The sequence below is a fragment of the Pelobates fuscus genome, chromosome 8 (genome assembly GCF_036172605.1).
Source record: "Pelobates fuscus isolate aPelFus1 chromosome 8, aPelFus1.pri, whole genome shotgun sequence".
NCBI lineage: Eukaryota > Metazoa > Chordata > Amphibia > Anura > Pelobatidae > Pelobates > Pelobates fuscus.
In genome coordinates, this window is record NC_086324.1 from 73817275 (window position 1) to 73830675 (window position 13401).

Sequence of the window (13401 nt, forward strand, 5' to 3'; positions counted from 1 at the left end):
ATTATAACATAGCATTTTGATCAACCTCTGAAGTGTGAAAGAATAGCACACTTTTATACCTAAATAAATCCCTAAATTGGCATACGTATCTCACAAAAGAAAAAAAAAAAATTAACAAAACATTTATAGTCTACTTAAAAAAAATGATCATGTTCTATACTGCACTATAATGGACATTAAATAAACGTCTAAAAAGAAGGTATAGTGAAGAGCAAAAATTTTATAAAAAATTATTACAGGAGCTCTAAAATTCTTCAATTACCCTCCCCTTTAGTTCATATTAGCAAACATTCCATATCTTTGTTGTTATTATTATTGGTATTTATATAGCGCCAACTAATTCAGCTTTACAATATTCACACGCAAACTACATTTTAGAAGAGGTCTTCATTTCTTCAATAACATAAACTTGAATTTCTCTAGAGAGTGACAAAGCCCTTTCCTTTAGAACATACCACTAACCTACTCTGAAATGCTTGGGTCCAGTATTCTTTAAAACCCTGAATGACACAAGGAGTCTCAGTCTCCTCGAATAAGGACAAGTTGGCCATTTTACCTAAATCTGTCAGACATCCAAAACATCAACCTCTCACCATGTTCAAATCTAAAAAATGAAAAATATCTGCCTTTCAGCTGTCATCTATACAGTCAGTACCATTGTCCACAGATATTGCAAAAACATATCTCTAAACTCTAGGGTAGCCAACCTTTAGCACTTCAGATGTTGTGGACTACATCTGCCATAGTGCTCTTATATCCATAATGCTGACAAAGCATCATGGTAAGTGTAGTCCACAACATCTGAATTGCCAAAGGTTGCCTACCTCTGCTCAAAATGTTTCAAGAGTTATGTATCACTGCCGCCTACCTCCTCCCTCCCCATTCAAATGCAGACACCTATAAAAATTCAAAATACAAAATTGTCTCTTTCCACTAGGAAGGTCACCTAAAATTGCCTCCCTGGAAAATCCTATTTATTCTAACACATTTTAAAGAATATGTAGACAAACATACACATTTCAAACCACAGAAATGAATTGTAACTAGAGAAAAAAAAATAAAAAAAATATGGCAGGATGAAGGACGCTGAGATTAAATCAATCACATTTGTTCCTAGTCAAATATTTTGTTTGCACATATATAAATATAATAGATGGAGCATTTGTTTATTTACAATAATGTCATAAATTACAAAGGGAAAAACAACGGGTTCTGAGCAGAAGAGGAGAAACCATTTGGATCAGTGCACAATTATATTCAGCCAAAATGGAGATTCCGCCATTGCAATTATAATGCTAGGATTGTTCTAAATCAAATTCTTATGTAATGGTTGTGAGTTCTCTCATTGTGAAACACATCCGACTCAAATATCTGCTAATATCTAAATATCTAAATGATGTGATGAGAGATGATTTAATGATCACTATTAAATTTACGTTATAGTGCAAGAATCCATCTGCTAGCATAGAATACCTTACAGCGAGGAGACATGATATTATTGAGTTTCCAAAAAAGGATTGGATCACACGAAAGCAGTCTTATTTCCACATATATAAAATGCACATATACTGAAACGCAATATCGGTATAGAAAAAACGATTCAATTATGCAGTTATCAATAAGTTATATTCAGATATTTATTGAGCAGTGGTAATGTGCAAGGATTTTATTATTTCTGTTATATATATATAATTTGCTTTAGACACAGTAAGTTGAGCATTTTCTTTGTAAAAGCTCAAAATTAAATCTGAATTTTAGTCAAATCAATAAGGTATTAATATATAATGCAAAATTACACGTATATATATTTATATATATATATATATATATATACACACACACACACAATTTGAAATGCGATATGTAGTTAATACTTTAATCTCTTAAATAAATGTCTCTATACACAATGATACAATGTTAATACAATTAATACATTATGCAGTAGAATCTGTATGCAGTTATATACAATTATTCTATAGCATTCCTCTTAGCAAAATTATAAGGGATGCTTCAAATGTCCTTAACTCAACCTTCATATATATCATTAATATTTAATCAGTTTGACATTAGAGCTTTAAAGTTTACTCCTGGCACTTTTTTCCAAAAACTGCAGCGGTGCTCTAAACGTACCGTATATGTGCGGAGTGGTGGCCCCTGAATAGATCTTTCTTATGGCTCCCAATGCGTCGATCAGGTCTATGGTGGTAAAGTCTTTCTTCCACCACTGGGAGATGATGAGAAATACTGAGGGGGAACAAAAAAAATTTTCCAACTGAGGCTTTTCGCTCTGAGCTCATAAGGATGAAAAAACGTTATTGGCCCTAAGACAGAGTCACGTGTAAAGGGACATTGCGCATGTGACCTATTTTCTTCTAAAATCCCTTGTTTTCTGTAAATGGGATACACTGCTGTAGGTGCTCACAGAACATCTCTTACAGCTGTCTCTTATTGCTGTGACTGGAGCCCACTGAGGCATAAATGGGGCAATGGCCCCTGGCAGCGGAGCCTACATTTAACACATTTCCTGTTTGCAAGAGAGGGCATAGTTATTCAGGACAATTGGTTGGAGCAATCACATTCACCCAAAATGGAATGTCACACAAAACCCAGAACAACCTCAAAAACATCGTTCAATCATCTATGAAAAACACCGCAATTTAACAGCACAACTTTAAACCAAGACAACCACTTTGAAAAAAATAACAAAAAAATAAAACACAAAAAAAAACCCAGAACAGAACAAAACAGATAATTTCACCTACAAAACACAATGAAGACATTATAAACATCAGAGTCATGAAGGATAACAGTGAATTACGGCAAACAATGAGCAGGATGGGGACGAGGAGGGGTCTTATGTACTTGAATCATCAGATTAATTTGTCTGATTACCCAGACAGTGCATGTTTGCTGTAATGTTGCCTGCACTGACAGTGCTATACAGGCACAGGGTGGGGGCCTGCAAGTAGGAGAAGACAGATAGTGACATGACATGTCAGTCTCACTGGCATACATGGCATGTGCCCATTGCTCATTAATGAAGCTAAGCTATATTTTGCTGTTGTTTAAGAGTACCATTGTGCATGAGGCTTTTTAAACAATAAAACAAGACTGGGCATTTATTTTGAACGGTCTGCCAGCTATTTATTTTGTTTTTAATAAGAATTTTTGTAGACCATCGGGATGTATCATCTCAGAGTGGTGTAGATGGGGTTAAAAGCTAGACCAGAATTAATATCAACAGCAGTCACTTTGAGAGATGGAGAAAAATCTGGATTATAAACCCCGGCTTAAATCCACTCAGATGCTGAGAAAATCTCCCCCATAAGCATCTATTAAATAGAGGGAAAAAAAGAAAGAAAATCAGTGCAAAATGTATGCACAGTAAAAACAGAGCTGGAAAATAAAAATAAAAAAGTGTAATAGGTAATAGAAAAATATAAATGTCACTTTTCCGAGATGGAGTAAGATACTAACCTACCCCATGCTACATTATGATTTCATATTTGTGCTTTTTTTCAAAGCCTCAGACATGAAGATAAAACCAGAGGAAGCAAATAAATCGAGTAACATGCACACATTTTCTTAATATTGCAGATGGAAAGGAGAAGTGACACAAAAATAAAGGGGGGGGGGGGGGCAACACCCCAGCATTTTAGTATATATAGTGCATGCTATTGTAAGTACCAAAGTACTTGATATACTCACATATATATGTATGTAAAATAAATAAATAAAATGCTTTTGTTTTAATTATATGAAACAATCACAGCAAAGTAAATAAAATGTATCCAAATAACATAGAGGCATTCATATACAATGGTGGTCACCTAAGAGACACTTATAGCAGTCACTACTGGGTGCTATACAAGAGATGGGAATATCAACGGCACTGCATGAATTTCCATTGAGAACATCAAGTCCTGTAGACGAAACACATTAGGCCATAGAGCTTCTCAAACACAGACAATAAACCTTAAAGGAGAACTGTCACTATTTTTACTCAACTAAATGAAACATTGAAAATCACTTATAACTTGTGTTAACCTTTTTTCTATGAGATTATCCTTTTTATTTTATTTTTTTAAAACATTTATAGTAAAGATTTTGCAAACGATTATCCAGGTCAGGCTAAGCAAAGGCAGGGCATACATTGTACATTGTTTCATTTCTCCTCTTCTCTGTATGTTTGTCTATGATGACTGCCACTTGTAAAGGACAGAGCTTATAACAATGACTGACAGGGAACACAAATGGAGTCGCCCTGTTGCAGAATAAAGAAGTGTGTATTTTTTCACTTAGTTAAATTTTTTGCACGTTACAAATACACATTTGTTAATCACAGGGATATGTAAACATGATATTAAAAACCTTGGAAGTGACCGTTCCCCTTTAAGTTAAAATAAAAAATAAGAACAACTTACCATACACAGTTGGGTCTGTGAGCATGCAGGTGGCATCTAGTACTGAAGACCCTATTCACATTCAACCTATAAGTAACCTCTGTCATAGCTTCCAGCAAGGTCAGTTCTGTAGGAGAGAGTTGGCATGTGGTCATTGCACTAATCCCTTCAGAAGGGCGTGAAGGGGAGCGGGCAGCAAAGAGTGGGAATCCAAGCACATGTACTGCAATTTAAACCCCGGGGGCAGGAAACTATGCTGCCTCAATCCTAAATCAATGCTGTACCTTCCAATTAACCTTCAGCTGTTAATGAGGGGAAAAAAAGAGCTGGGCAATAGTGCTTTAATTACAAAACAATGTAACAATTGTTCAGCAGAACTAGAATACTAATCCTTTATGTATTTTATATTATTTTACAATATTTTATATTATTTATAGAACTGAGAGCAGAATCACAGGAATAGCCAACTAAAATATCAATTGAACAAAAATAAATGGTAGGAAGTAGATTTATAAGAGTTTGGAAATGTGTTCAAAAAGTATTAACTTGGGACAAATCTCTAGCACGGTGTAAAGAGGGTTAAAAGAACAAGGAAACAAAGATGTTGCTAACTAAATATGGTTTTGTGGCCAGATTCTTTTGAACATTCTGATTCTATAATGGTCCATCTAAATTTATAATAAATCACTGCCTTATGACAAGTGAGCACTATATTACATTACTGCACGGAAGGCAATGTTGGTACCAAATGTGTGTTTAAAAAAATAATAATAATCCTAATCCTAACATTATGTCTTTGGACCATGTTTATTAATGCTCTCAATGCCACAAGAGATGGAGTTAATCCTGCAAGGTAATTATTGCAATTCATCAATAACTACAATAATTCAATTACAGCGTTTAGGGGACTGGGACAGTGCACCAAGACCACTTCAATGAACAAAAGTGGTCTGAGTGCCTAAAGTGTCTGTTTAATGAGACTACATCTTGGACTTTATGAGAGCCTGTGAGATTCAGACTTTGTTAACACAATCTGTATAACAACATACTTGGTAAATCCAGCAAGAAAGTTCCAATTCCAAACCCGTGTATTTCCACCCTGGTCTTTTCCTGTCCCACATCTGTTCATTTCTCTTTAGGTTAAAGTTACACTATAGTCACCAGAACAACTACAACTAATTATATTTGTTCTAATGAGTAGAATTGCTCCTTTCAGGCCTTTTTATGCAAACACTGTTGTTTCAGAAAAAAGGCAGTGTTTACAATGCCCCCTAGGGACACCTCCAGTGGCCACTCCTTAGATGGCCACTGAAGGTGCTTCCTGGGACAGTCCTGCACAGTATTGGATTGGCTTAAAATTGTATATTCTGATGATGTCACCAAGGAGGTAAGTCGGGGGTGGGGCCAGTGCTGGCAGACGCACGCGGCGCTGGAAATAAGGTGAGTGATCTGTAGTTAAGCCTCCTTTTTTTTGGCATCTTGCGATTTGGATTAGCGAACCTCTGATAACGCTCTTGTGAGCTTCCCAGATCGTGACATCTGTTTGTTCCTCTGGGGGATTTTCAGCAAAGTAGGAGGTGAGAACTTGGGAAACCGTTTCCCATACACCCAGATCCAGCAAAAGAGAGTTGTTTCGCCGCCAAGTCCATTTACGTGGTTTCAACAACGGGGAGTCCATTATCATCTGTACAGGGCTGTGGTCTGACCATGTGGATGCTCTAACTGATTGAATGCGAAATACGTTTTCCTGTTGAAGAATATGGGAGTATCTTTTGTTGATGACTGAGTAGTGAGTGTAGTCCCTAGTTAAGGGGATTCTACTCTCCAGCAGTCTATCAGTGTGCAAATGGACCAGTTTATGCCTTGCAGGGTACTCTGAGAAACGCTGCCTTGGTCTGAGGAGGAGTCCAGTATGGGGCACATTGGGACGTTGAAGTCCCCACCCAGGATTAAGATCCGCTCAGTGAAAGTGGACAATTTAGCGAGAACTGCACGAATATAGCGGATTGGTTGTGTTTCGGTGCATACACATTTGCCAGGGTGTATCTATGACCCATCATATCCCCCTCTGGGTCAACCACCCTATCTACCTCCATGAACTGTAGTTTTGCTTCTATAAGCATGGCCAACCTTGTTTGACGAGAAGCAGTTCAGTGGGTAGTGTCCGCTCTTGAGTGTGGGGGGGCGCTTGCTATGAAGTGAGTTTCTTGGAGAAAAGCGATGGAGGTGTGGTTGCTGTGTAAGTCACGTAGTCAATGGGATCTACGTTCTGGTATTTTGAGACCCCTGCAGTTGTGTGACTGTAAGTGTGTCGGGTTTATATGCTATTTTTGCGCGGCTGTTTTGCCTCGTGGCAAAGAGCTATGGACGCAGGGCAATAGGGAAAGCGGACAGCCAAGTGCAAGGGAGAGGCAAGCCGACCCAATGCCGAGGCGGGTGGCCCGGGGTCGGCTGGCCACAGCCCCCTCAGAAGTCGAGTTGGCAGCAACCAGCCAAGCCCAAATCAAACACCGCCCGAATTGCAGGCTGCAGCAAGGCCAGGCCCGTTGGTAATATGAGCACAGGGCAACCTAGTCAGCCCAAGAGGAAAGCTAAGAAGGTAAGGTAGGTAAGGAGGGAAAATGGTGCAAAAAAATTAGAATAGTGTAGCGGAGTGCAATATTAAAATCCACGATCTCCGCTGGTTCCACAGGTAAATCCACAGTCAGCGCTGAAAAGTAAGGCAAGTCCCCAAATCCTCCCAATAACCGGACGAAACACAGTTTGGGAGTCAACTAACTGGCTTTATTCACAGCTGGCATATTTATACAGTTCCCCATGCAAGGGGTTTCCATACAGTGAATTCAGGGGATTTCTCCCATCATGCAATGTAATTTTCCCAACAGGCTGTGCTGCACGAGAAGGATACTCCCACTAAAATGGACGATTAAGTGGATTATCCCCTCGTGCAGCAGAACTGACAATCTGTATTAAAATACGGTTTTCACATTTTATTCGGCAGATTTAAGTGACCGAACGTTCGGCAGGTAGCTGGGACCTGAGCGCATCTTTTGGGAGAATACCGCTCAGCTCCCAGCTGAACTGACCGAACGCCGCATAAAATACACTTAGCCATCGAGTTCGGTTTAAAACTACCGAACACCGATGGGGAACACAATGTGATGAGAGCGGAACTCCCGAACGCTCTGGAAGTCCAGCGGTGTTCGTATCATTGAGTAGCCGTTTTTAGTACCAGGCGCTCGACGACCGAACACCGCTGGAGAGACAAAGGATCCAAGATGGCCGACCGCCGCATGGTCGGTAGTCGAACGACGGCCACCTAGGAGAGCCTTTAATTACCGATTGCAACATTGTTGCAATCGGTTAACGAGCGCCACACGACTTCTAAGTGTGTGGTCCACCTGGGGAGCCCGTATTCGGTTGGCGAACGGCCCGGATGGCCGCAATTCGTCAAACGAAGGGTTTGCATGCTGGTAGCTTTAGGGCTGCCAGCATGCGAACGGTCCTAGAAAATACACACACAATATAGAAGATACAGTCCCCCCTTACAGCCTATGGACAACCTCAAAATATCACAGTCCAGAAGTGGCTAGGTTTGCCACAAATAGTTTAGAAAGTAAATGTAAAACTAGATTCCAATTTCCCTAATGGGCCACGAAAGAGGATTTAATAAGCCGAGAGAGAGAGAGAGAGAGGTCGCTCGTGTGACTGCAGTAGCAACTGATGGCCAGCCCCACTGGGTAACACCCTATAGGTATGGAACGTCAGTTCCCCGCAGGCATGATTTTCACATGATTCCAGTCGGGGAGTGTGGCCAATCCCTGCCAGAAACTGAGAACCGATGTGTGCGGTAAAGTATTGCAAAAGTCTACACTGAGAGATAGGGCTAGAGGTAAGAAGTTATTATTATTATTAATAATATTGCCATTTATATAGCGCCAACAGATTCCATAGCACTTTAAAATATTTTGAGAGGGGGATTTAACTATAAATAGGACAATTATAAATAAACTTACGGGAACAATAGGTTGAAGAGGACCCTGCTCAATCGAGCTTACATTCTATAGGAGGTGGGGTGTAAAACACATTAGGACAGGAATTTGCAGGTGGGCTGCCCTTTAGGAGAGAGCAAGAGACAGGTATGTGAGGTAGAGGTTACTCTGGGAGGCCATAAGCTTTCCTAAAGAGATGGGTTTTAAGGCACTTCTTAAAAGATGCAAGACTAGGGGAGAGTCTGATGGCGGTAGGCAGGCTATTCCATAGGAAGGGAGCCTCCCGTGAGAAGTCCTGCAAGCGTGAGTTGGCAGTACGGGTGTGGACAATGGACAGGAGATGGTCACAGGCAGAGCGGAGAGACCGAGAAGGGACATACCTATGGATCTGTGAGGAGATATGAGAGGGGCTAGAGTTGTTCAGTGCTTTATAGGTGTGAATTAGTACCTTGAATTGGCTCCTATAGCATACAGGAAACCAATGTAAGGACTGGCAGCAGCGTTCATTACGGACTGTAGCGGTGTAGTACGGCTTTTGGGAAGACCAATCAGGAGAGGGTTACAATAATCCATGTGGGAAATTACTAGAGCATGGACAAACTCCTTGGTAGTATCTGGTGCAAGAAAGGGGCGGATGCGGGCTATGTTTTTAAGATGGAATCTACAGGATTTGGCAACATGCTGGATGTGAGGCTCAAAGGTGAGGCCAGAATCAAGTATGACGCCAAGACAGCGTGCTTGCAAGGATGGACTGATGTGGGTACCACAAACTTGAAGGGAGAGCGAAAGAGGAGGATCAGTATTAGGAGGAGGAAAGACAAGGAGCTCAGTTTTAGAGAGATTGAGTTTCAGAAAGCGGGAGGATATCCAGTCAGAGATGGAAGAAAGGCAAGCAGTGACACGTTGCAGGACGGCAGGAGGAGCGATATAACTGGGTGTCATCAGCATACAGGTGGTAGTGGAATCCAAGAGGTAATAAGCTTGCCAAGAGAGGCAGTATAAAGAGAAAATAGAAGGGGACCAAGGACACAGCCCTGGGGGACTCCAACCGAGACAGGACGAGGGGAGGAGGTATCATTAGAAAAGGAGACACTGAATGAGCGTTGGGAGAGATAAGAGGAAAACCATGAGAGGACAGAGTCACAGAGACCAAGTGATTGAAGAGTTTGAAGAAGGAGAGCATGATCAACGGTGTCAAAGGCCGCTGAGAGGTCAAGAAGAATTAGTATGGAGTAGTGGCCTTTGGATTTAGCTTTGATTAGGTCATTAGTAACTTTGATAAGAGCAGTCTCAGTAGAGGGGTGAGGGCGGAAGCCAGATTAAAGAGGGTCAAGGAGAGAGTTGGAATTGAGGAAATGAGACACATGGGTAAAAACAAGTCTTTCCAGAAGCTTTGAGGAAAAAGGGAGCAGGGATATGGGACGATAGTTAGAGGGGGTGGACGGGTCGAGGGATGTTTTTAGTATAGGTACTACAGTGGCATATTTAAGGTCAGAAGGGGCAATGCCAGAAGAGAGAGAGCAGTTGAAGATGTGTGTTAGGGAAGGCACGAGACAAGTGGAGAGAGATCTAATAAGGTGAGATGGGCCAGGATCGAGCGGGCAAGTGGTGGGGCGAGAGGAACAGAGAAGAGCAGCCACCTCTTGGTCGGTAGCCGGAGAGAACGTCTGAAGGGTAGGAAAGGCATGATCTATGTGTGGTTGAGAAACAGAATTTTCAGGTAATCATCAAACTCCAATGTCAAGGCCAAATGCTTTTTTAGGTGTGGCCTTTTATAGCAGAACTTGATTTTTTTTTTCTACAGGTGAGAGTTGGAGGTGACTAGTGGCTAGGGAGGCCACTAGAGGCGAGAAACAGGTAGTGGAATTTAAAGGAATGGGATCAAACGGAAAAAGTCTTGCTAGTCAGGATAGGAACCTGACACACCCATTACTTCACTCACCAAGAGCCAAAACACAAGATTTGCCTATAGAGGCCTTCAATACATTGCATACCCTCAAGCAAGCCTTTGGTTCCACTCCTATTCTTTGCCACCCGGACCCCTCGTAGGAGCAATCATTCTCTCACAAACAGAATCCTCTGACAAGCTTTTACACACATGTCGGCTTTTCTCCATGAAGTCTATATTCCTTTCCAGATTTAACTACATCACAATGTACAGATGCTTTCCTATGGGGAAAATCTGACAATGAAGGTCCTCATGCAGAGCGTGAGGACGTCCAGCGTCAGATAACGGACCAAAAGCTGGTAGGCAGCCACTGAGGGCAGACTTTAAGCTACAATGTAAGTATTGCAGTTCCCTGGAACTGCAATGTTTAACATTGCAGCACAAAGTGCAATAGGGACACGGCACCCAGACCACTTACAGTGTCCCTTTAATGGCTGCTTATGTTTTTCCACTGTGGGAACCCGTACATTTTTTTTCACTTGAGTCTATCGGGGTTTACTGTTGACAAAACAATGTAGATGTGAAACGTGTTCAGTTTCAGGCGTGTGGTAGGTGCTGGTATTGGAGTAAACCCCACACAATATACCTTTATAGGAATTATAAAAATAGTCACTAATGATAACACGCTCAAACATATGTGCTTAATAAAAAACATTTAAAAAGTTAGTTGTGCAATATTCTTAATCCCTATCACAGGTGAAGGCAAAACCTCTAGTGAGTCTTACACTAATTATTATATAATAATAATAAAAGTCCTATACTAATTATTATATGTGCTTGATAAGTGACACAAATGTGCAAAAAGGTGCGGAAAAAAACTTAAAGTTACACTATATCTACTCAGTCTGAGTGCAGTGTCCCTGTTCCCTTAATCCAGCAATGTAAAATGTAAGCCTCAATATTAACATTGCAGTGTTAAGACTGCTTCTTGTGGCTGTCTACCAGAGTTTTACTCTGTGAAACGAAGCTGAACATCCTCACGCTTTTCATGAGGACATCCAGCGTCAAGCAAAACCCCATAGGAAAACATTGAGTCAATACTTTCTTATTGGGAAAGCCTAACGTGTGCGATGCTCGTTGCGCATGCACATAAGGTTCCTCCATCGGCTGATGTTGGCAGAGGAGAAGGAGTGCAAACAAGTGCTAAGGGACATTGGTGCTGGAATCAGGTATCCAAAAAATATTTAAAAAAAACTAAAAGTATTTGCTTTCTACAATAGCACTATTTCATACAAGCTACAGACGTTTCTTTAAAAACACTACCTACAATCCAGTATCGGTTCCACACATTAGGGTAAGTAATGCATTATGTAAAGTGTTTATGTAGTTAAACAGCAATGGTATCTCCAAGTAACTCAATATTAGTAAGCCAATTTTTTTTCTCAGCTCCAAAAGAGAAAAATAATAAGAAAAAAGGAAAATACAAAAATTATAGGAATATAGATGAGCTTTATTATTCTCTGCACAAGATACACATGCATATGTTAGTTTGCTAGTTGAAAATGTGTTTCTTTGTTTTATATATTATTTTTATATTTGTATTATTTTTTCTTTATCTTTTTTTACAACATTTTTTCAAATTGTTATATATATATATATATATATATATATATATTTGTATTATTCTTTATTACTCCTTATCTCTGATATTCCTTTTTGATAAATTCTTTTTTTCTCACTTCTATCACCTGCTTCTTTCCATGAGATGCTCAAGAAGCTTGCTTATCTCTCCATGCCTTCAATGTGGAAGACTTTTACTACTTCATTACCATATGCAGTGACTTATTTAAGCGCTATTTAACTGTTTATCTCCCAGTAGGATTAGGTTAGAAAGGTTAAATAATATGGACGTGCTTTAAGTCTATATGTACTTATCGCTGCTTTTCTAATATATATATATATAGTTCCCTTGTATGCTTCAAGAACAAGTGGTTTATAATTGTTATGTTGCCTCTCATTTTATGGATTATTGTGTGTTCAAATGGACTAAGTTTGCAACTAGCATTATGTATACATGTATTTCTTGTCCACTCCAGAGAATAATAAAGTTACACATGCTGCTACGAAATGACATCACTGAGTGAGCCACAATCGTCTCTACAGATGCTAGTAATACACTTCAGGTGTGGACTTCCTCTAGGGCAGTGGTGCCCAGGTTTTTTCTGCAGTGGGCTTTACTTAAAGAAAATATGGCCTTTAAGCTGTGTAATGCATGTTAACCGGGTTAACCCTGGTGTGCTTCTCTCATCTTTCCTTCTGACCCTTACTAGCTGCTCCACTGTGGTGTAAGTATGTCAATTAGTATGTGTATTTCCTGTCTGTACATGCCCTGATGGAGTTTAACCTACCTCTCAGTCTACAGGTAGTGGCAATGGGCAGTAGCCTGTGTGTTGCTAGTGGGAGTAGCAGTCCATGCCAAGCCTTTCAAGTTGCGTTTCAGGGGATCCTGGTTTGACTTTCACACACTGCTCGAGGACTCCTCTGGGATTCTTGGGCTCCTGGAACTCGTAGGGCGATTCTGGGTTAGCTGGTGTTTGGAAAGGGGTATGGATCCCATTTAATTTACTTTAGTGAATAATTTGATTTAATTTTCTTTCGTCTCTTTTTGCAAAGGTAAATCTTACTGTACAATTAAGGTATTTCGTTCTGCTATTTCGGCAGCTCATAACCTGATTGGTAAAATTCCGGTTGGGAAACATCACTCTGTTTGCAGGTTATTACGGGGTATTCGTCTTTCTTGACCCCCGGCTCCTTGATACACCCAATTTTGGGATGTCTCTAGATTTTGGCCTTCTAATTCAGAATTTTCCTTACGCCAAACTAAACCTTTTGCTCTGTTTGATGACTTTCTGACATCATGGCTTTCGATCTCTATGCTATTACCTTCACACCCGAGGGTGTTTGTTTTTCGATTTCAAGTCTTGTCCACTTCCGTTTTTATCCTTAATTTCTGGATAGACCCGCTCTTTGTGTCACTTGTTGTTTACAACGATACGTCCCCCCAACGATATGTTCAGCGCATTCGGCGCTGATGTTGGCAGAGGGAGGAGAGTTCCCC

The 13401-nt window shown here is 40.4% G+C and overlaps 2 protein-coding genes across 10 annotated transcripts in view; one reads left to right on the forward strand and one right to left on the reverse strand.

Annotated features, from left to right (window-relative positions):
• PCBP3 (poly(rC) binding protein 3) overlaps positions 1-4512 on the reverse strand; it is a 68182-nt gene extending 63670 nt beyond the window's left edge. For 4 of the 9 annotated variants that reach the window (XM_063430072.1, XM_063430068.1, XM_063430071.1 and 1 more), the window contains exons 1-2: positions 4425-4484; positions 2131-2244 (exon numbers count right to left, since the gene is read on the reverse strand). The gene's annotated coding sequence lies outside the window, so the exon portion shown is untranslated. Of the gene's footprint in view, positions 1-2130; positions 2245-4424 lie in introns of all 9 variants that reach the window. The other 5 variants (XM_063430066.1, XM_063430065.1, XM_063430070.1 and 2 more) reach the window with 3 other exon arrangements.
• The window catches only part of SLC19A1 (solute carrier family 19 member 1), a 96683-nt gene that overhangs the window by 70258 nt on the left and 13024 nt on the right, over positions 1-13401 (forward strand). The window lies entirely within an intron of this gene.